General features: G+C 39.0%; 1 protein-coding gene and 1 long non-coding RNA gene across 5 annotated transcripts in view; one reads left to right on the top strand and one right to left on the bottom strand.

Annotated features, from left to right (window-relative positions):
• The window catches only part of DOCK4 (dedicator of cytokinesis 4), a 477,852-nt gene that overhangs the window by 330,590 nt on the left and 121,813 nt on the right, over nucleotides 1-25,449 (bottom strand). The gene's annotated exons all lie outside the window — the stretch shown is intronic.
• On the top strand, nucleotides 6,452-9,280 carry LOC109557431 (uncharacterized). Of its 2 annotated transcripts, XR_011566111.1 has the most exons (4): nucleotides 6,452-6,533; nucleotides 7,043-7,383; nucleotides 8,770-8,816; nucleotides 9,102-9,280. It is a non-coding gene; the product is annotated as an uncharacterized lncRNA (long non-coding RNA). The 2 variants fall into 2 exon arrangements; XR_011566112.1 differs by lacking the exon at nucleotides 7,043-7,383 and having other exon boundaries at nucleotides 6,470-6,533; nucleotides 8,725-8,816.

Genomic DNA, 25,449 nt, shown 5'->3' with positions numbered 1-25,449 from the left:
GAAGGAAGTCAGAGAGACAAATATTGCATACGAACACATGTGTATGGAATCTAGAAAGATGGTGCTGATGAACCTATTTGCAGGGCAGAAATGGAGACACAGGCACAGAAAACAGACTTGTGGACAGAGTGGTAGAAGAAGGTGGGATTAACTGAGAGAATAGTATGGAAATATACACAGTACTATATGTAAAATAGAAACCAAGCGGGAATTTGCTCTGTGGCACAGGAAGCTCAACCCAGTATTCTGTGACAACCTAGAAGGCTGGGATAGGGTGGGAAATGGGAGGGGGGTTCAGGAGAGAGGGGTCATGTGTATACCTTGGCTGATTCATGTCGAAGCATGGCAGAAATCAACGCAATGCTGTAAAGCAATTACCCTCCAATTTAAAAAAAATGTAATCCAAAAATAAAAATAAAGGAAGCTCTCCTAAAGTCTCAGATTTGAGCTTTCCCTGGTGCATTCCCTAAATCACATGCTACTGGAACTGTGAGGTGTGGCATGAAAAAAGGGGATTCGCCCAGAGGAAAGAATCCACACAGTGTTTTGTTCCCAGCATATGGTGAAAACTGCAATGCACCTGGGCCTGGCTAAGTAGATTTATAAATAAGATTATATCAGTTGAACTGAACTCATTTACAAATGTGCAAGTGGCTTAAAAAGATTCCTGCAAAAAACACATGGATTAAGGTTAGCACTAATATAAGCACATGCAAACAGACAGAAAACGGTAAAAATGGACCTTTCTACGGATTTAGCTTAATCAGCCATATGTTATAGGTAGAAATTGAAGATCCAATCAGATCTGAACATAAGAGGGCAAAATCAGATTATGTAACACAGGCTGGAATCAGTATTTATAAACTAACCTTCAAATATCTATATCAAAAGAAGTAAGCTTAGGTTAAAAATAATGAAGCATATTTAACTGCATGGCTATCACTAAAATTATATGAATTTGTTACCTGATTAAAAAGACTTTATAATATTGATAATAAATAACACAGTTTATCTTATGTGTTTTTGGAAGAGCTTTATGCTATGCTTAATAAGAATATATAGTACATAGGTATAATTTGTAAATTAAAACACATATCCTGTGAGTGTAGACACCAATTTTCTATTAGTGGAATTTCACTAATATAGGAGATACTGTATGAATTATATTCAACAGAAATGTTTGAACAGTGTTTGGATAGATCCTTGGAGAGAAATAAGTCCGGTAGCAGTGACAGCACCTTATCTTTGCATTCCCCCTTTTTATTCCTCTATCTTCACCTCTGCCATGGCAAATGTTATTTTACAATATATGGTCTAGGCAATTCCTTTGTTTTTAATAAATCACTAAAACCTCTGTTATAAGGAACAGCAAGCATCACCTCCTCTACTGCTGGAGGTTTCAAAAGCAGTATGAAGTGATAACAATGTTATATGCCTAAATTATTTTCATAGTATGAATTACCCTAGCCTAATTCACATTAAATTTCATTTGTGACCTTTCATCTAAGCCATGCTGCTTGATTAGAATCTCTGGTATGTCTTTCCAACCCTTTCAAATGGTTGCTGTCCTGAATGGGGTTCCATAAACTAAATTTGTCACCTGATCCCTGTTTCATTAACTCAATCATGAACACATTCAATATTGAGTCCCTTGGGCAAAGCCCTCATGTAACCAATTCTCAGAGCCTCAGTCAGGCAAGAGACTTGATTATTGGCTTGTCTGCTGTCTCAGAGGAAACAGGGACAGATAATAAGCACAAAGACAACAGAGTAAAGCAGGAGAGAAGAACGGGAGAGAGGAGAAAAGGAAAAAAGCCAACTCTGGAAGTAGGCTCCACGGGGATACACCGACAAAAGTCAAAGCCTGATTCCTCTTCCTTTTCCCACATCTCTGAGGCTCCCACTATAAAACTGGGAAATGAGAGTGAGGAGCTCTGGTTCAGATAGGAGAGAAAGCTCTTCCTAAGTCATAGGTTAAAACTGAAAGAAAACCTTATTTGGGTTAAAGATGAAAATCTAACCTGAGACCATCAGGGGTTCCTTATCTACTGTGGCCTAAATTTCAGAATCTGAAATTTAGATTCAGAAGTTGGACCTTCTTCAGAACCACTCATGGCATTCTTAGGCAAATCAAATCACAATAATATTCTTATATACATGTGACAATTTCACAGTCACAAAATTATACTACATTTCAGAATTTTTTCACTTCAGTGAAAACCATCCTGACCAAACTTAGGAACCTATTCTCTTTCACATATCAAGTCAAGATGTGATGATAACAAGCATCTTGCATTTACCTTCAATTTCATTTAACAGCAAAAGTTATACAATTATTTTATCAACTCATGATATAATTGATCAAAGAGAATTCTAGACATGCAGCCCTGACTAACCAACCCTGTTTCCTTAAAGAAGTGTCCACACTGGATTTATCAGCAATAGCCCACTAAAGCAAGACTTTTTTGATTAACATAAAAATTAATTTAAGATAAACATGGACATAGCCAAAGAAAAAGGATGAAAGCCATGGGATGCAGACACAGTTACAGAGATGAGGATATGAACACTTTTGCATGGCTGTGTCCAAAACTTTGAGAAATCCTCCTTTTCAGACACTTGGATTTATAATACTAAACTCCCCTGCAGTGCACTGCGGACAACCACTCGCAACTGCTGCTTTCAAGGTCTACGCCAACTCAGAAGAAGAAAGAGAATGTATTTAAGAAGTTAATACATTTTTTTCTTGAAAATGAAAATTAAGAATTTAACTTTTAAGAGAAAACCTTAGAAAAATTCTGGGTTGTAACAGAAAGAATTAAGATCATTTCCAAGGTGGTGACTAAAAGGAGCACCACATTCAACTCAGCAGCTTCACAGGCTTGACATCAAGCCCTCGTAGCAGGTTTCACGGTTAGGCAGAGAGAAAACACACGTGCCGAGCACTGCCAACTCCACCAGAGAGACGACTTCATCTCCAACTCCTTCAAGGAGAATTCCAGAGAAAAAGAATAAAAGAGTTTTCCTCCTTGATTTTTACGCCATTTAAAGGTTAAATATACGACCTAAAAGGAAAAGAATGGCCCGAATTCACAAGGTTATGAGGTCATTGAGATGATAATCTCTTATGTCCCACTTTACCACTGGTTCTCTCTTTTGCGTTCCTTCATTTCACACACAGAGATACTTTCCAATATAAAAGGGAAAGGATGGAGTTAAAAACTGCTCACTGCCCCAACCCATCTGTGCATGACTTTCCTACAAAGATAAGATCACACACACGTAGATCACCATTTCCAATAATCACCACTTTGGGTGGATGTGTACAGCCCCTGGAGAGAAGGAATCGCTGTGTACCCTCTGAAAAGCAGCTGCCTGCTGTCTCAGCTGGCCTCCCCAGCACCCGGAGGACTGCAGACATGGGTCACACCAACAGGCAGTGGCAGAATTAAGCCACAGAGACACTCACAGTCACAGGGACTGAGAGCCACACTAGAAAAGACTGTCCCAAAGTGCCAGGCTTCTGGTTCATGAGGTAGCTCAAGATAGATGCCCAGAAGCCAGGATGCAGACAAGGCTTTTCCTTCAAGGGAGCTTACTTAGCCCTGAGCCTGCTACACACCAGCCTTGATATCACCTGCAATCAATCCCACTATCCCTATTCACTATCCCATCCTTCTGCGTGATACTGAACGGGGCTCAGTACACACAGCAAAGTCTTTCTAAGTTCTCTCTGGCCACTTAAAATGTCTTCAAGATAAACACACCAAAGTTTTGCTTTAAAAAGAATCATCAACGTAACTGTGATTTGTAGTAGCCTTTCCCAAATTTTATTTTGTGGAAATAACTTCTCTGGGAAGATGTTAATAATGTTACACACACACACACACACACACACACACACACACACACACAAGTGTATACGGTTTTTTTAAATGTTAAGAGATTCTTTTGCTGGAGAGCTTCCCAGTGTCTTTGTTATGATAATTTTCACTGGGAATTTCCCAGGGAAGAATAAAGTGGTGACAGTGGAGGTGATGGAAATGTTTACTGAGTGCTTCAACAAAAGCCAGAGCAGCAGCATCTAATTTTTTTTTTAACATAAATTAGCTTATTTAATTCTCAAAACACACCTATGTAAGTAAAATTGTACAGTATAAAGACAAGGAAACAGACTCAGAGAGATCATCATAACACAGCTAGGAAGGAGCAGATCAGAAATCTGAATCCAGATCTGGCTGAAGAGTACCGCTTGCCATCCATCCATCCATCCATCCATTCATTCATTCACACAGTGAGTTAGGAAGTATTTATTATTAGTAAATATTAGTTAGGATACTCCTGATATGTATTTCTCTCCAATAATAACGTTGATAATTATGACATCTATCCTCCTACCAACCTCATATTTTTGTAAATGTCCAACTTGCATGAAAAAGCTTAAAAAAAAGACTCAATGAATATCCACTCCTCCCGTGAAATTTACTTTGTTTAAAGCAAAGTAAGTTTCAAAGAGGAAAAGAACATAAGGGAATCATGGAAGTGGGAAAATGCATTATAAACATTCATAAGACTTTCTGAAGGGGCAGTTCTGTCTCCAATAAAAGCAAGGCTAATTTTTCAAATCCTATATTTTATACCAAAGTAAAGGCAGTTGTCAATACATGAATGAATATTCAGCTCCTTAAACAGCACCTCTTTATGAATATATTGTCAGGATCATTAAGATGTGCTAATATACCTTTATTGCTGCTCTATCCCCAGCACCAAAAACGGTGATAGCTCGAGCTGACATTAAACAATTCTATTTGAAAACGTGTGCATAAACAGAAGTATACATCCTGTGAGTTTTACTGTGTCCTCCCTGATGGGACCACAGCGCTCACCATCTTGACCTCATGCAAATACTCAGGTTCAGCTGGACATTTCCACACAGATGCTCTCCCCTCCTCCCTTCCCACCAAGGACAGAGAAGTTATAAGCAGAAAACTCAGTAATAATGAGAGTCCACCTCAAAGTCACAAAGTATGAAAAATTCCCCAGTTTAAAATAAATCACCATTAAGCAAAAACATCTACAATACCTTCCACTCTGACCAAACTGGAAAAGACTCACTTGAAACTGAAAGCTATGGTTCTAGCAAGGCCTGGAGAATACTTAGCCTACATTTACTACCTGCCAGCCTTTCTCCACAACCTCCTATCCCCCTTCACTCCTGCAGGATACAATCATAAACATGAAAAGCATTTTAACCAATGGGATGCTTCAGATCTCTTCACCTCTTATCTTCTACTTGATGCTCTTTTTATCTCACGTGCACCCTCCCAAAGATGAATAGACAATGAATACAGACTCTGCTTGTGTTCTACAGTTTTGCCAGGGTTGGATTGGAGACTTACATTACAATGTGAGCATATCTTGATTTGTTTGTTTTGGCCACGCCACATGGCTTACGGGATCTTAGTTCCCTGATCAGGGATCAAACCTGGGTCCCAGCAGTGGAAGTGTGGAGTCCTAACCGTTGGACTGCCATGGAATTCCCATTGTAAGCAGAAAAGAGGATTATTGAGAAGGACATTAGTGGGCATCTAAACTCTTGTTCTTTGCTGTTTTTTCCCCAAAGAGGAAGGGGCTATCTTTGACAGTTCCCCATCCTGTGAATCCTCCCTTGTGAACAGAAGGTGTAGCCATGAGAACAGGCTCTGTCACTCACACGTGAGATTTGATTTGGCAGTGAACTATGTGAGAGAAGACCCAGGCCCAGGACACCCTCAGTGCTGGGACAGGTGATGCAGAGGTGTGAGGACAGGAGTCACACGTGTGGCAGCTTCACGGGTCGCGGCAAAGGTGGTGTGGTTCGGACACTGGCGGCAATGGCAGCCCGCTCGTCAGGCTAGTCCCGTGGGGTGGTTCTAGGAAATGTTCATGGAAATGTAGCCTGGAGCGTGTTTCTGCATCTTTTCAGAGAGTCTGTAAGCCAGCTAATATCCCATAACAAATCCCATTTAAACCAGCTGGGGCGGATTCTATTATCTGCATCAGAGAACTCTAGCAGATGCAGAACTCTGTGCAAATGAAAGGTTTTGAAGCTGCAAAATATCCCGGTAAGTGTAGCAAAAATTTCATAAGCCAGTTCCACACCACTTAGCACAGCTCCATCGACATGAGAGGTTGTAAGGACACTAAGCCAGTCTCTCTTTTGCTTATGGTTCTTTCAATCCAAAAAAGTAACACAGCTTTCTCTCTTGGTGAGAAAACAGGTGTTTTGTTTTGTTAGACAGCTCCAATTATGATGGGAGACTGTCAATTACAAGAAGGCAGCTCGTATGGGCTGAACTGTCACAAAATAGAGCTTCTGGCCAAAGATCAAAAAAAAAAAAAAAAAAAACATTAAAAGGTCCATGGCATTCCCACGTGATAAAACTTCAGGTGTCCAGCTTCTGTTCAAGGACAGAACAAACATAAACAGCGGCCATTCACATCTGACACTGAAAGCAAATGGCCCAGAAGGTCACTCTGGTTGTTTCCAGACGGTAAGTTCATGGGTGATTTCATACCCTTTCCTTTTACCTCTCTTTTAAAAAATGCTACACAATGAATACTATTACATTTATAATCAGGAAAACTAATCATATTAGTTAAGAAATAATCCTATTCCTAGAATCGAACTGGAAAGTACCATGACACCAAGTAAACAAAACACACTGGCAGTCCAATGTCAAGGGCCTGCCGAGGAAGGCCATGGAGACAGTGCATCCGACTCGCTAAAGGGCTGGCCAGAGCAATGCCAGGCATCCTAAGAGGGGTAGGGGGCAGGAGCGTGGGTATGAGTTAGCTGGGGAGGTGTTCCCAGAGGAGGTTCAACTTCAGCTAAGTTGTAAAGGGAAGGAAAATATACTGGGCAAAAAAAGTAAGTCTCGTACATGCTCATGGAGTGATAACTGGAGGGCTAAAAAAAAAAAGGAAAGAAAAAAAATGTGTAAATGACATGGTAAAGCACTGGGCCTGCTGCTTGCTGCAGAGAGGCATTCATTTCTTGCAGGAAACAGGCAGGGACCGGTTTCCTGCTGGCCCTCCTAGAGCTGATAGCTGTGACTGGCCTCTAGCACCTACACGGAAGAGGAAACTCCCAAGAGCAGCAGAGAGGTACAAAACATGCCTTCAAAGGCCAGCCTTTGAAATCCCCAGGAACTCTGACATCCTTGTCATGTGACTGCCACGGAGAGCCACAGCAGCACCTATCAGATGAAGTCTGGCTATCTGCTGGCAGGCGCAGCGTCTTTATTTACATTTTTTGTGGAAGATACTGAATGACTTTACAGGGTGACCACATTCCATCTCAGCCTATTACTCACTGTGCTTAGAGTATTCATCTCGAAGCAGGTATGTAATTATATAGAGAGTCAAGAAAATTATGCACGGCCACACAATAGGGAAAGGGAAAATGGATTGAAGGAAAATATAATAAACACCAGATCACTTTGTTCCTGCATAGTAAGTGGTTCCTATTTGTTTCATTGCTACTGGGAATGGTACTAAGAAGACTAGGCTGTTGTGTTCACAACCTAGCATTACCAGTTAGTAACAGACGTGTAACTTCCCTCCAAACAAGCCCTCGAGGTCAGTTTCTTCAGCTATAAACTAGAAAGAATGTCTTATATCCCTCATCCGTTCACTGAAATGATCAAATGATTGATTCTAAAGGATCCTGTAATGGCTTTGAAGGTTCTATTTTTCTAGACTGTTCTGGGTCAGAAGAGGTAAATTAATACAGTGATTTAGAGCACTGGCTTTGGGTGTGAATTCCAGCTCCATCCCTCTGGGTATGTGAATGTGGACAAGTTATTAACCTCTCTCTAAGCCTCAGTTTCCTCATCTGTAAGACAGAGATAATAATATCTGTCCCATAGGTTTATTATGAAATTAAAAAAAATACACACAAAGTGTTTAGCACTGTTTCAGACACATTACAAATACAAATTATTATAAATAATGATAACTTGTGTCTTGAGCAAGGATCAGCCTATTATGTAACCTAAAGAAAAGCATGCCATCCCATATTGAAACTTTCAGTAATCTCCCCACTGGCTGGAGGGAGTCTCACCTTTCTAGAGACAGAGGTGGTATCCTATTCATTTCTATATCCCTGGGCATCTCCCACAGGGCCCTGCACTTGGCGGGTGTCCACACTTGCATTCAATTAATGGTCCCAAATCCTTCTTGTGGATCCAGAGACCCTCTGATAGGAAGTGGGATCTCTGTCTCCCTGGATTACCCCCAAGTGGTTCACCAGGGAATCACTTCTTTAACGAGGTACCATGAAAGTACCCAAGTGAAACAGTTCAAAACAACAAAAAAGAGCAATATTAATGAATGATCTCATTAGGATGATTTCCCAACTTTCATCTCTCATCCTTCCATGTTAACAAAATGAGCCTCCTTCCGAGTAGTAATAAATGTGCCTGCCACTTAAAACGTACTGTGAGAGCCTTGAATTAACACTGACTGGCTATTCTGAGCACCCAAATGATTACCTGTTGCCTGACATGAGTACTGCCAGACAGTGAATAAAACAAACAATAACCTTAGGTCACCGGCTGGATGCAGGCTCAATGCTTTTCTTCTAAGACTCAATGCTTTTCTTCTGAGAAGAATAAGTTAACTTTGGCCCTGTAGGCTAAATATACTTAGAACTCTCACCCCTTTGCTCTTCTCATTTGGCAGTCATATGACTGGTCATTAACGACAGACACAATTCTTGCTTTCAAGGGACTCTCAGCCCAGTGAGGGAAGCAGCATGGGGTCACTGCTAAAAGGTAAGGCTCAATAGTAAGAATAACTTCTTTAAATCTCAATTCCACCTCTTGTTGGAAGATTTCGAGAAAAGGGCTTAAGTTCTCCAATTCTCGGTTTGCTTATTTATTTATGCTGCTGCTGCTAAGTCGCTTCAGTCATGTCCGACTCTGTGCGACCCCATAGAGGGCAGCCCACCAGGCTCTCCCGTCCCTGGGATCCTCCAGGCAAGAACACTGGAGTGGGTTGCCATTTCCTTCTTCAATAATATTGGAGAAGGAAATGGCAACCATATTTATTTATAATAGGGAGAAAATAGGACCTACCATTCTCCTGAGAAGAGAAGAGAGCGCTACCTATCTCTCCTTCCATCTCGTGAAGACACAGCAAGAAAAGCCCCCTCCAAGATCCCTGACCATGCCGGCACCCAGATCTCAGACTACCAGCCTCCAGAACTGATAGAAATAAATGCTTATTGCTTAAGCCATCCAGTCTACGGTCATTTGCTACAGCAGCCCAGACTAAGACATGACTATTGTTGGCAGTTGTGGTGGTGGAGGAGAAGGATGTGCCAAGATAGACATGGTTGGGGTCACAGCACAGATGAAGAGCACCCAATTCACTGGGGGGACACAAAAAAGACTTCCTGGAAAAGGAAGGTATCGCCAATTCAATGGACATGAACTTGGGAAAACTCCGGGAGATGGTGAGGGACAGGGAGGCCTGGTGTGCTGCAGTCCATGGGGCCACAAAGAGTCAGGCACAACTTGGCAACTGAACAATAAAAAAAGAAGTAGTCAAACAGACAGAGAAGAGGGAACATGAAAGATGTCAAACCGAAGATGGCATTTGCCCACAGGTTCATTTTACTCTGAAGGTTGGGAGAGGATGTAGCTGGATGGTCCACACTTGGGTGAATTTTTCTTTGAGCAGCAGCCTCTGCTTATCTTAGGCAGGAAAGTGCTTAGAGTTAAGCACTGAAGCAGAAGATGCTTCATTCTACAGAATTTCTTGCAAACAAATCAGTGTTTGGGGTTACATGACAGACAGAAACACAGTTTGTTCTACAAAGCTATTCTGCTTTCTAAAATAATAGCGTGGGTGATAATATGATTTTACCACAGCCCACAGTAGGACTCTCCTCCCAAAAATCTGACATTTTTATTCATGTCTGACACGGGCATCTTACACCATCTTTTTTTTTTTTTTTTTTTTCCTCCTCTTCTTAACCATATTACTTAGTTCTCCTTCATTTTATCTTCCTCCCAACTAGCAGTTTTAAGTATTTTTGGATGAGGAACTTCTACCTTTTGTATTAATATTTTCCACAACCCCTGCCTGGCAGAGTGTACTACACATGTGAGAAGGATCAATAAGTGCTAACTAAAAGAAGAATTTTTTTAACATCCTTATTAAGGATAGTTTGAAATTTCAATGACTCTACCAGATTTAAGTTATAAATCTTTATGGCTCCACCACCTGAAGGCAAGAACGCTTTTTTTAATTATAGTACTATTACTTCTCTAACTGGAATGAACTCAAGAATGATTCTATTTCAATAGGAATGTTATACAAACTGACAAAGTGTTACATTCTCAGAGCAGTCTTCAATCTTTGCAAAGGAATGCAAGTATAATCCTCTTAAATATTTTCTAACCTTTGAATTTATTATTATTCACAATTACCTGACAAATACTTACCTTCTTACTTGCATGTCCTTGCCCTTAGCATGGAAAATTAAAAGTACACTAGCTTTACAAAAATGTACCAGGAGCAACATTCAACACTGTTAGAAATAAAGCTGGAAGGAAACTGCCATCTGAGCCTTGTCAAAGAAAGAGGAGCCTTATTTGACATTTTCAGTTAAAAAGATTAGACTGATGAAACCCCAAATTACTCCTCTTTTTATATGTTTAAGATTTTAGTGGAATTTTCTTGACTCTCTTAAATTCATATGAAATACATACCCCTTCATCCTGCTGAACTCACTTTTCCAAAAACTGTTGGGAAAATTCATCTCTGAGTCATAACCTGCTAAATGACATAGAGACTGGGAACCCACAATACCTTCAGGTCTTTTTCTCAATGGCTCTAACCAAAGAGCTCCCATTTCCAGTTGGAAAGCTCTAATAAACCTTAACAGTTCTATGAACTCAGAAAGTACAAAGTGCTCACAGATTTACTATCTCTTTAGAAATTATCCTGTGTTACAAAAGAAAGAAAGAAAAAAAGAAAGAAACTATCCATGACCAGATTATCAGCTTGCAAAATAAAATAACAGGCAGGCAGTCAACAATTTGCATTTCACTGAATCTCTACTGAACACCCCGGCAACCAAATACGGATGCTAGGCCCTTCTGATCCAGGTTCACTTATCAGAAACCTTAGCATCAGACATATCACGTGATTCAGTATGTTTCCAGACTTCGCCAACTTGGATTAAATATCAAGTATTACTAACCTTCCCAAACAGATAAGGATCAATGTTAATATCTCTGCACCAACATGTATGAATATCGTATCAACAATTTAGATTAGGTTTTACTGTCAAATAAGTAGATGGAGATTTTACAGGGATTTGGGGATGACAGGTAAATGATACACTAGTAATACTCCTGTATCAAGGAGCTCATGGTCAGGTAAAGATGACAATAGTTATTTATCCCTTGAGTCAGTTAAAAGCCATTACCCATTAGCTCCAAGTTCACCCGTCTATGCTCTGTTATGGGATGCTAGGTTCAGCAAACCCCATTTCTGCTTTGCCAGATGCTGGCTCCTCTGCCTTCCACAGGGACATCCTGGGAGACTAGAAGACCGGGGACGGAGAAGGGACACACTTCTTTTGGTGGGTGGATGTTCCCACGTGACCTCCTGTCTGTTGGCAGTTCCTGTGATTATCATCCAGGCAACACTTCTTTCCCTGGGCAATGGCCAGTCCCTCCAGCAGCACTGGGATCCAGATGGCTGGATTCCACACATCAGCAGAACAAGCCACAGCCAGAGATCTCAGCAGAAGCTAGCTCCACGCTGGATCCCAGCCCACAGGGACTCTCAAGCCAGGGCACCACCTTCACCTCAGGTCGATTTCAGTTCTGTTGTTGTTGCTGTTCAGTCACTCAGACATGTCCGACTCTTTGCGACACCATGGACTGTAGCACGCCAGGCTTCTCTGTCCCTCACCATCTCCCGGAGTTCGCCCAAGTTCATGTCCAGTGAATCGGTGATGCCATCCAACCATCTCATCCTCTGTTGGCCTCTTCTCCTTCTGTTTTCAGTCTTTCCCAGCTTCAAGGTCTCTTCCAATGAATGGGCTATGTGAAGTGAAGTGGCTCAGTCATGCCCGACTCTTAGCAACCCCATGGACTGCAGCCTACCAGGCTCCTCCGTCCATGGGATTTTCCAGGCAAGAGTACTGGAGTGGGGTGCCATTGCCTTAGGGCCCTACAATTCAGTAGGGTCCTCCTTCAAGCTTCTAAGTTTCAGTAACCTAACCTCTTCTTGCCACCAGCCCCCCACCCCACCCAGCAGTTTCTCAGGTAACACGGTTATACAAGTTAACAATCCTTTATATTAAAGTATCTCTGTTCAGGTAAGACTCCTGCTGACATGCAACCCCCAGAGGTGCTATAATAAATCTGGAAATGCAGATTATGAAACAAAATATTGTAACAGTGGGGCCAGGGAAATAGTCTGAAGAGCTAATTGTTGAACTAGAAACTTACAAGACAAGAAGGAATTCACCCAGTAGAAAATGGGGGAAAGGACATTCTGATAGAACAGAAGCAATCACACAGCAAAGGCAGAGCCCTGCTCACAGAATTTTTGCAGGGGAGGGGAAGGAGGCAAAGGTGGAGAGAGACCTTTTGCTTGTGCTCAGAAATGTTTGCTGGAGACAACCGAGAGTTGTTGGAGACTCACATGCAGTTTCCTGCTGTTTGGCACAGCGCTGATGGTAGTGTAGAGGGCAGCTCGCAGGGGAATGCAGCAAGGAAGAGAACTCAGAGATCAGTTAGACAGCTTAATGCTAAGATAGTCTCTCCTCTAAAAATGCATATAATTTAGCAGGAAATTCAGACACAGCTCATTAAATGCTATAATTAAATATAACTAGATCCCAAATATTGAGCCATACTCATTGGCAGCAAACAATGGAATTTTAGTCCACTTCAAAAAGTGGTGTGACAACTTTAATTTCTGAACTAAAGATTTTCATCAAAAAGTACTTCCACATAGATCCAACCCCCCTCCTACATACACACAAAACCATGATGAAACTTGTGATTATGCAAATATTAGTGGGGCTAAACTTTGCCTTAATTAAGGAAGGGAGGGAGGGAAGGAGAATAGTTCCCTAGAAAAACAAACACATGGTATAATGGGAATAAATTCTTCCAGTCCAAAAGAAGCACCCAAATAAATGCAGTGACTACCGATCTCTTAATTTTCTTTGTACTCTTATAGCACTTACAATTTTAATACAATTATCATTGACTTGTTTCCTTGCATTATCTGTTATTTTATATTCTCTCAAATGGTAACCCACTCCAGTACTCTTGCCTGGAAAATCCCATGGACCGAGAAGCCTGGTAGGCTACAGGCCATGGGGTCACAAAGTGTGGGACACGACTGAGCGACTTCACTTTCACTTTCAAGTTAGATAATAAAGTTACTTTGTCAAGAGAAAGAATCACATGTGACATTTTTGCTATATTCTCCTAGAGTCTTTCACAGTGAATAAAAAGTCCTAAAGTACTTTTGTTGATATGTATACTAAAAATATTTTCAGATATAGGTTTAAAGAACTCTTTAACAAGTGGAATGTGAAATTATGTTTTTAGAATAATTCTCAGCGGTTTGAATAGTGTGATTTATTTACTTTTGCATTCCCTGAAAACAAGCATAACTTCTTGCTCATAGTAGGCATGCAATAAATATTTGCTGATTTGAGTTGTCTGAGAGTCAAGGGTCGTTAAAATATTTTGAAATCTAATTCTTCATTAGTTTAGGATCTGGACAACCAGAGTTAACAACGATAAACTGGATTTGGCAAAAATAGTTAAAATTTTTGGAACTCATTTTCATATTAAATAGGTTATTTAAAAGAAAAAAACCAATAAGGAAAGCTTAGGACACATTGGCACACTCCCACAGATTATTTGATGATCAAAGACATCTGGCTTCTTTGATTATTTATGGAATTCCACTCTAAGTATCACTTGATAATTCCAAAATATGTTTTGCAATATTTGGACACTCTCCAGGCGGCTGGTTTAATTCACATTTCCCCAAACACTCATCCTATTAGGAAGCTTGATTATTATTTCTTTATGGTTACAATTAAGTCCTAAATTCTAAGCAAAGTGTGTTCAGAGTTTTATGAAATAAAAATAAATTTTTAAAATTTCATTTTTAATTTAAAATTGAAATTAAGCTTTGAGCCACTCAGTTTGTCATTAAACCTCATTTTTCTGTGTATGATGTAGAGAAGAACTAACCTTTACATAGAATTTCACTTTTTCAGGAAAAAATACTACATTTAATCAAGATATAATTAAATACACTAGTTCTTAAAGATTGACAAGTACAAGTATTATTTCCAATAGCATACAACAAAACAGTATAGGTAGGAGATTCTTTTCTCCAAGAGATCTGTTAAACATAAACGTCAAGGTGATTATGTTAAGTAGACTACTTAGACATGTTTAATTTTATTCAATGTGATGCCAAATGAGAAAAAGGCAGAAAAAAGTCAATAGGACTAGGAAAGAGAAATTGAATGCCAACCAATATTCAACAGATGAGGTTAATGTCTGTCAGTAGTCAGAAGTTAGAAATTCAAAAACAGTATACTTTTCTGACCAAAGTAACCTTTGGAATAAATCTTTTCCTCATCCCCAACATGAATGATTACAGAGTAAATTAAATTATACAAAAAGGAAAATGCTACAAGTTAGCGAAATACCCTACTAGCCAAAAAAAATGCAACATATTTGGGCTCCCTATGAACATTCAGAACAAAAATGCAATAGTATTCACATCTACACAGTGGGAAAAATAAACCACATAAAAGGAAACCAAATTAGAACATGCTTTATTTTTCACTTCTTACAGTATAAAAATATTTTAGAAGTTCCCTGGCAGTCTAGTAGTTAGGACTCCACACTTCAAATACTAGGGACCCAGGTTCAATCCCTGGTTGGGAAACTAAGATCCCACAGGTTGTAGGGTACAGTCAAAAAGAAAAAAAAAATTTTTTTAATGTTTGTAGAAGACAGCAAGTCTTTTTGATAATAATTGTGTACAAAACAGAAAATTATAAATTTTAAAGTACATGGTAGTGCTATGTACTTAAGAATGATGGAATAAGTATTTTGAAAAAGGCTTTCACTAATAAATCATTTATAAGCATTCTATAATGAGTTGCAGTACCATGTATTATGAAATCTTACTTTAAACCATGGTATGCAACAGACGGCCTTGGAAAGAGCACTGATCATTGATATATAGATATAGATATGGATTTCTGTATATGTTGTTGTCGTGTTGTTCAGTCCCTAAGTGATGTCTGACTCTTTGCAATGCTGTGGACTGCAGCACACCAGGCTCCTCTGTTCTCCACTATCTCCTGGAGCTTGCTCAAATTCATGTTCACTGAGTTAGCTGTGCTATCTAAATATTTTTTAACATGCAGTTATTTGTCTAAAATATTATGGCAACATTTTATGCTGAATGTTGATACTAGAAAGCGTGAAGTAATATTTATAATTTTCTGTAAAGTCTTCTCAAATTCTTATAAAACACTATTCATTTTAATACTCTGGGGAAGTAAACACTATAATCAGTAAACTTGAAGGGTAAAGGGTAGCAAAGAAATGTCAAAGCAGTCCCAGAAGAAGAATAAACATCAATTATGCTGTGGTAACCCACTCCAGTGTTCTTGCCTGGAGAATCCCAGGGACGGGGGAGCCTGGTGGGCTGCCATCTGTGGGGTTGCACAGAGTCGGACGTGACTAAAGCGACTTAGCAGCAGCAGGTATTCATGACAAGTACAAGGCAAAGTGAATAAAATTCTGACTACTTTATTTATTGAACATTTTCATAGATGCTACACTTTATTGATAAAGCTGGCAAAAATATAAAATTGTTCTCTACTAAATGGGTGTTGGTAGATGGATTAATTGAAAATATATACATTTATCAAATTCTTTTTAGAATTTTAGGGTTATCAGTGTATGAAAATAATTTTGTCTCCTTTTTAAATTAAGTGACAATTAACTGACACCTAAGTTAGAACTTTCCTTAAACAAAAAGTGCCTTTTATTTCACATTCTACCCTACTTTTCTCAATATATTCTGCCACCAGCTACAACTCACACCACTTGTTCAGTCACTCAGCCAAATCCAACTATTTTACAGCCCCATGAACTATAGCCCATCAGGCTCCTCTATCCATGGAATTTCCCAGCAAGGATACTACAATGGGTTGCCATTTCCTTCTTCAGGGGATATTCCCTACCGAGGAATTGAACCCTTGTCTTCTTCATTGGCAGGCAGGTTCTTCACTGCTGAGCCACTAGGGAAGCCCATCTAATACCACTAGAGATGTCCTATTTCCTTACGTGAAACAGAAATAGCCTATAATCGCCCAGAAAAATACTTTTTCCTATTATTAACTCTCCAACACTTTGATTACTATGAGTAAAGTACTATGACTAACAGTTTCATTATTTTGTGAGAAACTTTACAGCTGCAAATAGAGCACAGAATGACATAGTGATTTCAGGATAGCATATCTGACTAGACCGGATTGATGGCTATTATGAAAGGAAAGTGATTTATTATGAGTTTGTGAGACTATAAGGGAGAAAAATTCTGTAACACAGCTCCAACCTTCTTCCCCAAAGACAATAGAGTCAAACAGAACAGAGACACTGATGTCACTCTATAGGATGTCTACATAAGCTGGCTGGAAAGACAGGCAGAGACTACAGGTGGTCTAGGTGAGGAAGAGCTCAGAGTAGCTCATGCATCTTACACGTCCTTTCCCTTGGAATCTGGGTCTCTGTTCTAAACACGTATCATTACTACCATTATGTATATTACAAAGGATTACACAAGATGGTATCAGGGGCTGCTCTGATGGCTCAGCAGTAAAGAATCTGCCTGCCAATGCAGGAGATACAGGTTCGATCCCCGATGCGGGAGGATCACACATGCTGCAGAACAAAGCCTGTGTGCACAAGCACCACAACTAGAGAGAAACCCCGGCTCGCCGACTAGAGAAAAGCCCACACAGCAATGAAGACCCCGCACAGCCAAAAATAAATAAGTAAATAAAAAATTTAAAGATGATGTCAGGCAGGAAGAATGAGGTACAACAAAGTATTTCCTAACAATTATACAAATAAGTGTACAAACTGAAGGAGACTTGCCTTACTTGCATTTTGTGTAGATAGAGATCCTAGAAGTTTTACCTGACGAAAAGTTCAGTCTGAGGCAATGGTGTCATGTGGAAGTACATTTGCCACAAAAAAACAAACACTCTCCCATAATGCTTGGGCCACTATCTGAACTCCAGCATTCTGTACAGAGGCGATTAAAAACCCCGCTGTACTCTGCCTGTAAGTTATATTACATGCAAACTAGACTTTAAAATTTTGGCCATAACATATTCAAGGGCACTGGCAAACTGCAGCAAGCCTAGAGCTGAGGAAGAACAGAAAGGAGTCTAGAGACATTGTCCTACAAGGTATGACAGAAGTAAATAAAAACTCAAAGACCATAAAAGAGAAAATAATTCAAGAATTGACAGAGAGATGTAGGCTTGATTAACATCTTTGTGCTTTAGTTACCAATCTGTAAGACAGAAATCACAAAAGCACCTATTTCACAAGGCTGTTGTAAAGATTAAATAAACTAAAACAAACACTAAAATAGTACCTTGTACATAATTCATCTCATTAATATAGTGCCATCATTAATAACATCATCTTCATTTTTTTCTATAACCTTCAGAGGGCAGAATTAGTAGCAATGGGGAAACATTAAAGGCAAACAAATATTGACTGGATATTAGCCATAAATCCTGCTTTGCTGTTTTGAGGATTCCATTCCATCTCTTCAATTTAATTTAATCAAGTTGCAGTCACTTCAGCTTTTTTTTTTTATTTTTTTTTTATTTTTAAACTTTACATAATTGTATTAGTTTTGCCAAATATCAAAATGAATCCATCACAGGTATACATGTGCTCCCCATCCTGAACCCTCCTCCCTCCTCCCTCCCCATACCATCCCTCTGGGTCATCCCAGTGCACCAGCCCCAAGCATCCAGTATCGTGCATTGAACCTGGACTGGCATCTCGTTTCATACATGATATTTTACATGTTTCAATGCCATTCTCCCAAATCTTCCCACCCTCTCCCTCTCCCACAGAGTCCATAAGACTGTTCCATACATCAGCGTCACTTTTGCTGTCTCATACACAGGGTTATTGTTATCATCTTTCTAAATTCCATATATATGTGTTAGTATACTGTATTGGTGTTTTTCCTTCTGGCTTACTTCACTCTGTATAATAGGCTCCAGTTTGATCCATCTCATTAGAACTGATTCAAATGAATTCTTTTTAATGGCTGAGTAATATTCCATTGTGTATATGTACCACTGCTTTCTTATCCATTCATCTGCTGATGGACATCTAGGTTGCTTCCATGTCCTGGCTATTATAAACAGTGCTGCGATGAACACTGGGGTACACATGTCTCTTTCCCTTCTGGTTTCCTCAGTGTGTATGCCCAGCAGTGGGATTGCTGGATCATAAGGCAGTTCTATTTCCAGTTTTTTAAGGAATCTCCACACTGTTCTCCATAGTGGCTGTACTAGTTTGCATTCCCACCAACAGTGTAAGAGGGTTCCCTTTCCTCCACACCCTCGCCAACATTTATTATTTGTAGGCTTTTGGATCGCAGCCATTCTGACTGGTGTGAAATGGTACCTCATAGTGGTCTTGATTTGCATTTCTCTGATAATGAGTGATGTTGAGCATCTTTTCATGTGTTTGTTAGCCATCTGTATGTTTTCTTTGGAGAAATGTCTATTTAGTTCTTTGGCCCATTTTTTGATTGGGTCATTTATTTTTCTGGAGTTGAGCTGGAGGAGTTGCTTGTATATTTTTAAGATTAGTTGTTTGTCAGTTGCTTCATTTGCTATTATTTTCTCCCATTCTGAAGGCTGTCTTTTCACCTTGCTGATAGTTTCCTTTGATGTGCAGAAGCTTTTAAGGTTAATTAGGTCCCATTTGTTTATTTTTGCTTTTATTTCCGATATTCTGGGAGGTGGGTCATAGAGGATCCTGCTGTGATGTATGTCAGAGAGTGTTTTGCCTATGTTCTCCTCTAGGAGTTTTATAGTTTCTGGTCTTATGTTTAGATCTTTAATCCATTTTGAGTTTATTTTTGTGTATGGTGTTAGAAAGTGTTCTAGTTTCATTCTTTTACAAGTGGTTGACCAGTTTTCCCAGCACCACTTATTAAAGAGATTGTTTTTAATCCATTGTATATTCTTGCCTCCTTTGTCAAAGATAAGGTGTCCATATGTGCGTGGATTTATCTCTGGGCTTTCTATTTTGTTCCATTGATCTATATTTCTGTCTTTGTGCCAGTACCATACTGTCTTGATAACTGTGGCTTTGTAGTAGAGCCTGAAGTCAGGTAGGTTGATTCCTCCAGTTCCATTCTTCTTTCTCAAGATCGCTTTGGCTATTCGAGGTTTTTTGTATTTCCATACAAATGGTGAAATTATTTGTTCTAGCTCTGTGAAGAATACTGTTGGTAGCTTGATAGGGATTGCATTGAATCTATAAATTGCTTTGGGTAGTATACTCATTTTCACTATATTGATTCTTCCAATCCATGAACATGGTATATTTCTCCATCTATTAGTGTCCTCTTTGATTTCTTTCACCAGTGTTTTATAGTTTTCTATATATAGGTCTTTAGTTTCTTTAGGTAGATATATTCCTAAGTATTTTATTCTTTCTGTTGCAATGGTGAATGGAATTGTTTCCTTAATTTCTCTTTCTGTTTTCTCATTATTAGTGTATAGGAATGCAAGGGATTTCTGTGTGTTGATTTTATATCGTGCAACTTTACTATAGTCATTGATTAGTTCTAGTAATTTTCTGGTGGAGCCTTTACGGTTTTCTATGTAGAGGATCATATCATCTGCAAATAGTGAGAGGTTTACTTCTTCTTTTCCAATTTGGATTCCTTTTATTTCTTTTTCTGCTCTGATTGCTGTGGCCAAAACTTCCAAAACTATGTTGAATAGTAATGGTGAAAGTGGGCACCCTTGTCTTGTTCCTGACTTTAGGGGAAATGCTTTCAATTTTTCACCATTGAGGATAATGTTTGCTGTGGGTTTGTCATATATAGCTTTTATTATGTTGAGGTATGTTCCTTCTATTCCTGCTTTCTGGAGAGTTTTTATCATAAATGGATGTTGAATTTTGTCAAAGGCTTTCTCTGCATCTACTGAGATAATGATATGGTTTTTATTTTTCAATTTGTTAATGTGGTGTATTACATTGATTGATTTGCGGATATTGAAGAATAAATGCCTATGCCTCCTTGGTTACCTAAGTTAAATTTCTATCAGAAGAACTAAATTTAGAGAAATTGCTTCTGTAAAGATTATTTACATTTCAAACAATACTCTAACATCTAGTAATTAAATATAGATCATTAAACATTTTTTAAAAGTTGGATTTGCATATAAAATACAGAGTGAAAGTCATTCAATCATGTCCAACTCTTTATGACCCCAGGGACTATACAGTCCATGGAATTTGTCCAGCCAGAATACTGGAGTGGGTAAATGTTCCCTTCTCCAGGGGATCTTCCCAACCCAGGGATCAAACCCAGGTCTCCCACATTGCAGGCAGATTTTTTACCAGCTGAACCACAAGGGAAGCCCATAAAATACAGAATGCTCAAATAATTATGAATTTCATAAAAATGACAAATATGTTTTTAGTATAAGCTGCTGCTGCTGCTAAGTCGCTTCAGTCGTGTTCGACTCTGTGCGACCCCATAGACGGCAGCCCACCAGGCTCCCCCGTCCCTGGGATTCTCCAGACAAGAATACTGGCGTGGGTTGCCATTTCCTTCTCCAATGCATGAAAGTGAAAAGTGAAAGTGAAATCGCTCAGTCAGCGATCCCATGGATTCAGCCTTGTAGGCTCCTCCATCCATGGGATTTTCCAGGCAAGAGTACTGGAGTGGGGTGCCATTGCCTTCTCCGTTTTAGTATAAGAAGATCCTGCAAATTCCATGAACACACTTTAGCTTAAAAAAAAATTAAATAAAAAATTTCATCATATACCTGAAATTAAAATTTAACTGGGTGATTTGTACATTTATTTGCTAAATCTGGCAAAGGTTTCAAAGGGTCAATGTTAACAAAACTCAGTCACTGAAAAAAAAATGTTTTTACCAAATTTTTTGAAGATCCTTTAACAATTTAGATGTTTTCTAACATGGATAGGGAAACATTATTTATTTACCACTTTGTGTTTAACACTATTTAAGAAAAGTTTCCTTCCTGACACATCCTTTAGTCATATCTCAGATTTCCGGTGCGAGCTGAAATTGCTCAAGAGGAGGGTAGGATCAGCCATCTACTTGTGGCAACTTGCAGGAACATCACTTCCCACTTGGCTATAGGAATACAGACCTTATGGTTAATTTCTGTTTTCACCTCCGTTAGACAAAGATAACACATTTCCTCTGCTACAACCATATTTACATGAACAATGTACCCAAATATTTGAAAATGACCATTGTCAAAGAACACAGCTTCTATCATCTTCCTCAGGCTCTACCAATAGAGCAGTAACAGAAGTGCTGAGATGTGAAAGGGAGTGGGGTACTGTAAAAAGCCTACGAAAGAAGAAGCGAAACAGGAAGAAGGAACCCTAACTCAGAAGAATGCAAGTCCAGTGGATAATTCAAGGAAACAGTGAGGTTTGGAGGAGCCGGGCAGAATGTGGGCAAGCTGTATTTATATGACTCAGTTTCGATTTGACTGCTGCTTCTCAGAGTTGTAGGGAACAAACTAGACAGTCCATACAAATTATTCTGCACACTACAAATCTTTAGGACATGCTGCTCATCATGGTCATGAATCAAGATGACTTGAACCCAGGGCTCAAAGTGAGGGTAGATGTCTAAGAAGTCTGAGAGGGAAAGTGCCCACAGAATTCCTGCAGAACAGACCAGGTAGACAAAGAACATGCAAGAATGACCTGCAGGTGGGACTCTTCCTGGTAGTTCCCTTGAAGGAAGCTATTATATCTTCATACATTCATGGTCTTTGATATTTATTTGTATCTATTTTATCAGCACCTCAAATGTTTTACAAATTGTAATAGGAAGAAAATACAAAAGACAAAATCTTTGTAGCTCCAAATTCCTAACACAGTACTCCACACACAGCTGATGTTTAATACACGTCTATTAAATTAAACGATTAACAGTCGTTCCCTTTAGAGGACTAAGAAAGATGGTAACTAAACTTGAGACTCAAGAATGAAAAGAGGGAAAACTACGTGAAGTACCATAATTCAAAAGGTCAAGACCAAAGGGAGCGGATCACAGGTAATGGGGCACATGGCATGGTGCTCATCGGTGCATCCTCGAAGGGGGCATAGACTTGAGTTAGAGCCCTAGTCTGCTTCTTACCAGCTACATGACAAACTGCTGATCCTTTCTGCACCTCCAAACCCTGGGTGCATCCAATGGATGTTGGAGGAATACTTACCAAAGAGTTGTGGGAATTAATGAGATTCCTACACATGTAGAGTCCTTAGCACAGTGCCCAGCATGGAATAAACCCACAATAAATGTTAAGAGAAATAGTAATAAAATATTTAAAAATGAAAACCTTTTTAAAAACCTTTGTCATGCCTGAGATGAGAGAAAATCTATGTCAAGAGAACCATGCCTTGTGGGATCCTGAATACATGATATTTTACCCTGAAATTCTCATAAATCATGATGTCAACGGTGGTTGTAACAGCCATCACTACATCCTCATCTGTGGATCTGGAAGAACCCTTGAGGTAGGGTTTGGTTAATTCCACAGGAGAGTCATGGACAGAAGAATGGCTAGAAACAGGGGCAGTGGTTTCTGTGGTACAAAATCTACCTTAAAAAAAAATTTTTTTTTTTCTTATCTCTACCGAGGGATGACAAGATTGCAAATCCCTCAGCAGGCTGGGATTTCCCATCAAGTCCAGCATCAAAGTAGTTTATTACAAAATTCTTTTTTCTTCCTATAAGAAACTGAAAGGCCAAAGGAGAATGTATTGTTAAATTAAACCCTTAGCTAACATACACAGGGAGGCATTTGTGGAAGTGGCAACTCCACTTCCCTCTCCCACTTAGAATACTACTACATTTAAGGCTTTACACACACACACACACACACACACACACACACACACACACACACACGAGTCAGAGAGGACTCAAAGGGAGAGAAAAATACTAGCCACCAACTACTGAGACATTTCATATCACACATTACTATGATGTTGGCAGTGCTTTCCTTGTGCCTGAAAAATACACAATCTTGTAAACATGGTAAAATCCTACCCATGTGATTTAGTTAAAAATAAACCTTGAATTAAGAAAATATGATTTATTGTGGAACATATTTAAGTAAAAAATTCTATTACTTTTAATTCATTATGGAGATTGTGAATTTAAAGTACTTTCGGTCTGCTTTGTGAACAGATTAAGCACATTGAAAATTAGCACTAATTATAATTAGCATTGATCATACCTCCAAATAAATGTTCTAATTTTTATAATGTACTTTTTTAAAGTAGGTTCAAAACATTAATTTTTTTAAAAATGCCTTTCTCCACTGATTGCACTAAGGTAAAGTAAATTTCAATGCATCTCAGGCAAAATAATTAGAAATCAGGAGAATTTTATACTAATAGGATTAAAATAGTTGAAAATAACTTTATTTGCTATTTGATTGCTACCACAATTCTTCAAGCTTTCATTTTGATCATCTCCACTGGCTATACTTACAAGCACCCAGAGACTAGGCAATTTGCCCCTGCTGTTCTGTGAGTTGGTTGAAAATATAAGATTAGAACCTGAAAGTCTAGAGTTACTAGTATAGTGCATGACCCAGTTACTATAACAAAATGAATTAACCTCTGTTTCCTAGCAGTTTACTTTTACATATTGAGTTAACCTCTTACTCCCAAAAGTCAAATTTCTGGCAACATCAGGGATTCTTTTTAGGACAAATTGTGTACAGAAAAGTAAAGGAAAAGTTTGTCAAGTACCCAAAACAGCCATGAAAATGCTTCACTTCCCAGGAGAAGGCCTGAAATCCTCATACAGAATTTATTTATCCTTACCTAAAAAGGTTTCTTAAAAGACTTGTTTATCTGTGGTTCAAAATAAGCAGGTTGAAAGTAGTACTGATGTCTGAGCAACTAAAGGGACAAATAATAATTGTACATAAAGTAAAGCCATGTTAGATAATCATATCAATGACTCTGGTCAGTATGATCAAATACATTGGTGTTTAGCAAACTCTTTCCTTTCCCACATTTATGAAAGAGGTATACTTCTCTGTGTTGCTGATGTTAGGTTCAGTATGTGACCTACTATGACCAATGGAATGGAATCAGATGGATACAAGAAGAGACTTGAAATGTGCTTGCACCCTTGGACTAGCTCTATTGTATCTCTTCCATCACTGTAAGAAAAGCTTTCCTTGGTGTGCTGCTGGACCCCATAACCAAGCCCAATCCACAGTGAGAATGCAAGGTCAGATGGGCTTGCAATATAACCTACTAGAAAAATCCCTAGCCAATTCCTCAGTATCTGGGGAAATGAGAATGAATGAAAATTATTTTAAGCCATTGAGTTGTGGGATTATTTGTTACACAGCAATAGCTGTCTGATGCAAACATAAAGAAAAGGTTAAGAGATGTTTCAACTGTCTCTGCTTAAGGCGGTTACATTTTTAGTAAAATTTTTATCAGGAGCTATTAAAGTATTTTTAAAGTTTAGCATTTGAAGAGAGTAACTTTCAACTGAATGGAAAATTCATTTATGTGAAAGCATCCCCAAGCCACTACTTAACAACATAATACATAGTTCTTATGAGTTGTGTGTCCAGAAAAAGAATACGAGCGCTTTCTTTAAATAAAGTCTGCTTAGCTTTGCTGAACTGTTGTCCTGGATCCAGAGTTATTATACTTCTATCTGAGATTTCACACTGATGGTAAGAAATAGTCACATGATGCTGTGGACTGAGTAAACAAATCAACCACACAGGAAACTTCAAGGCCTGCATAGTGAAAACGAAAGAAAACCCTTGCTTTCTCAAAAAATCCTGCTTCACATCTGCACAGCATGAAGTAAAAAATTGAGACGTAATGCCAGAATCCCATGGATATGACTTGCTGCCATTTTGATGTTACCAACCACTTACTGGGCATTTCCTGTGCATGGCAGGCCTTTGTACTGGGTGTTTTACTGTTATTACTTCAAGTAAATCATACAGCCACTCTAAGAGGTCTGTATTATTACCATCAGCACTTTAGAGAACTGGAAAAACAGAAA

This window comes from Bos indicus, chromosome 4, assembly GCF_029378745.1.
Source record: "Bos indicus isolate NIAB-ARS_2022 breed Sahiwal x Tharparkar chromosome 4, NIAB-ARS_B.indTharparkar_mat_pri_1.0, whole genome shotgun sequence".
Taxonomy (NCBI): Eukaryota; Metazoa; Chordata; class Mammalia; order Artiodactyla; family Bovidae; genus Bos; species Bos indicus.
This window is presented reverse-complemented; position numbering and strand designations above follow the sequence as displayed.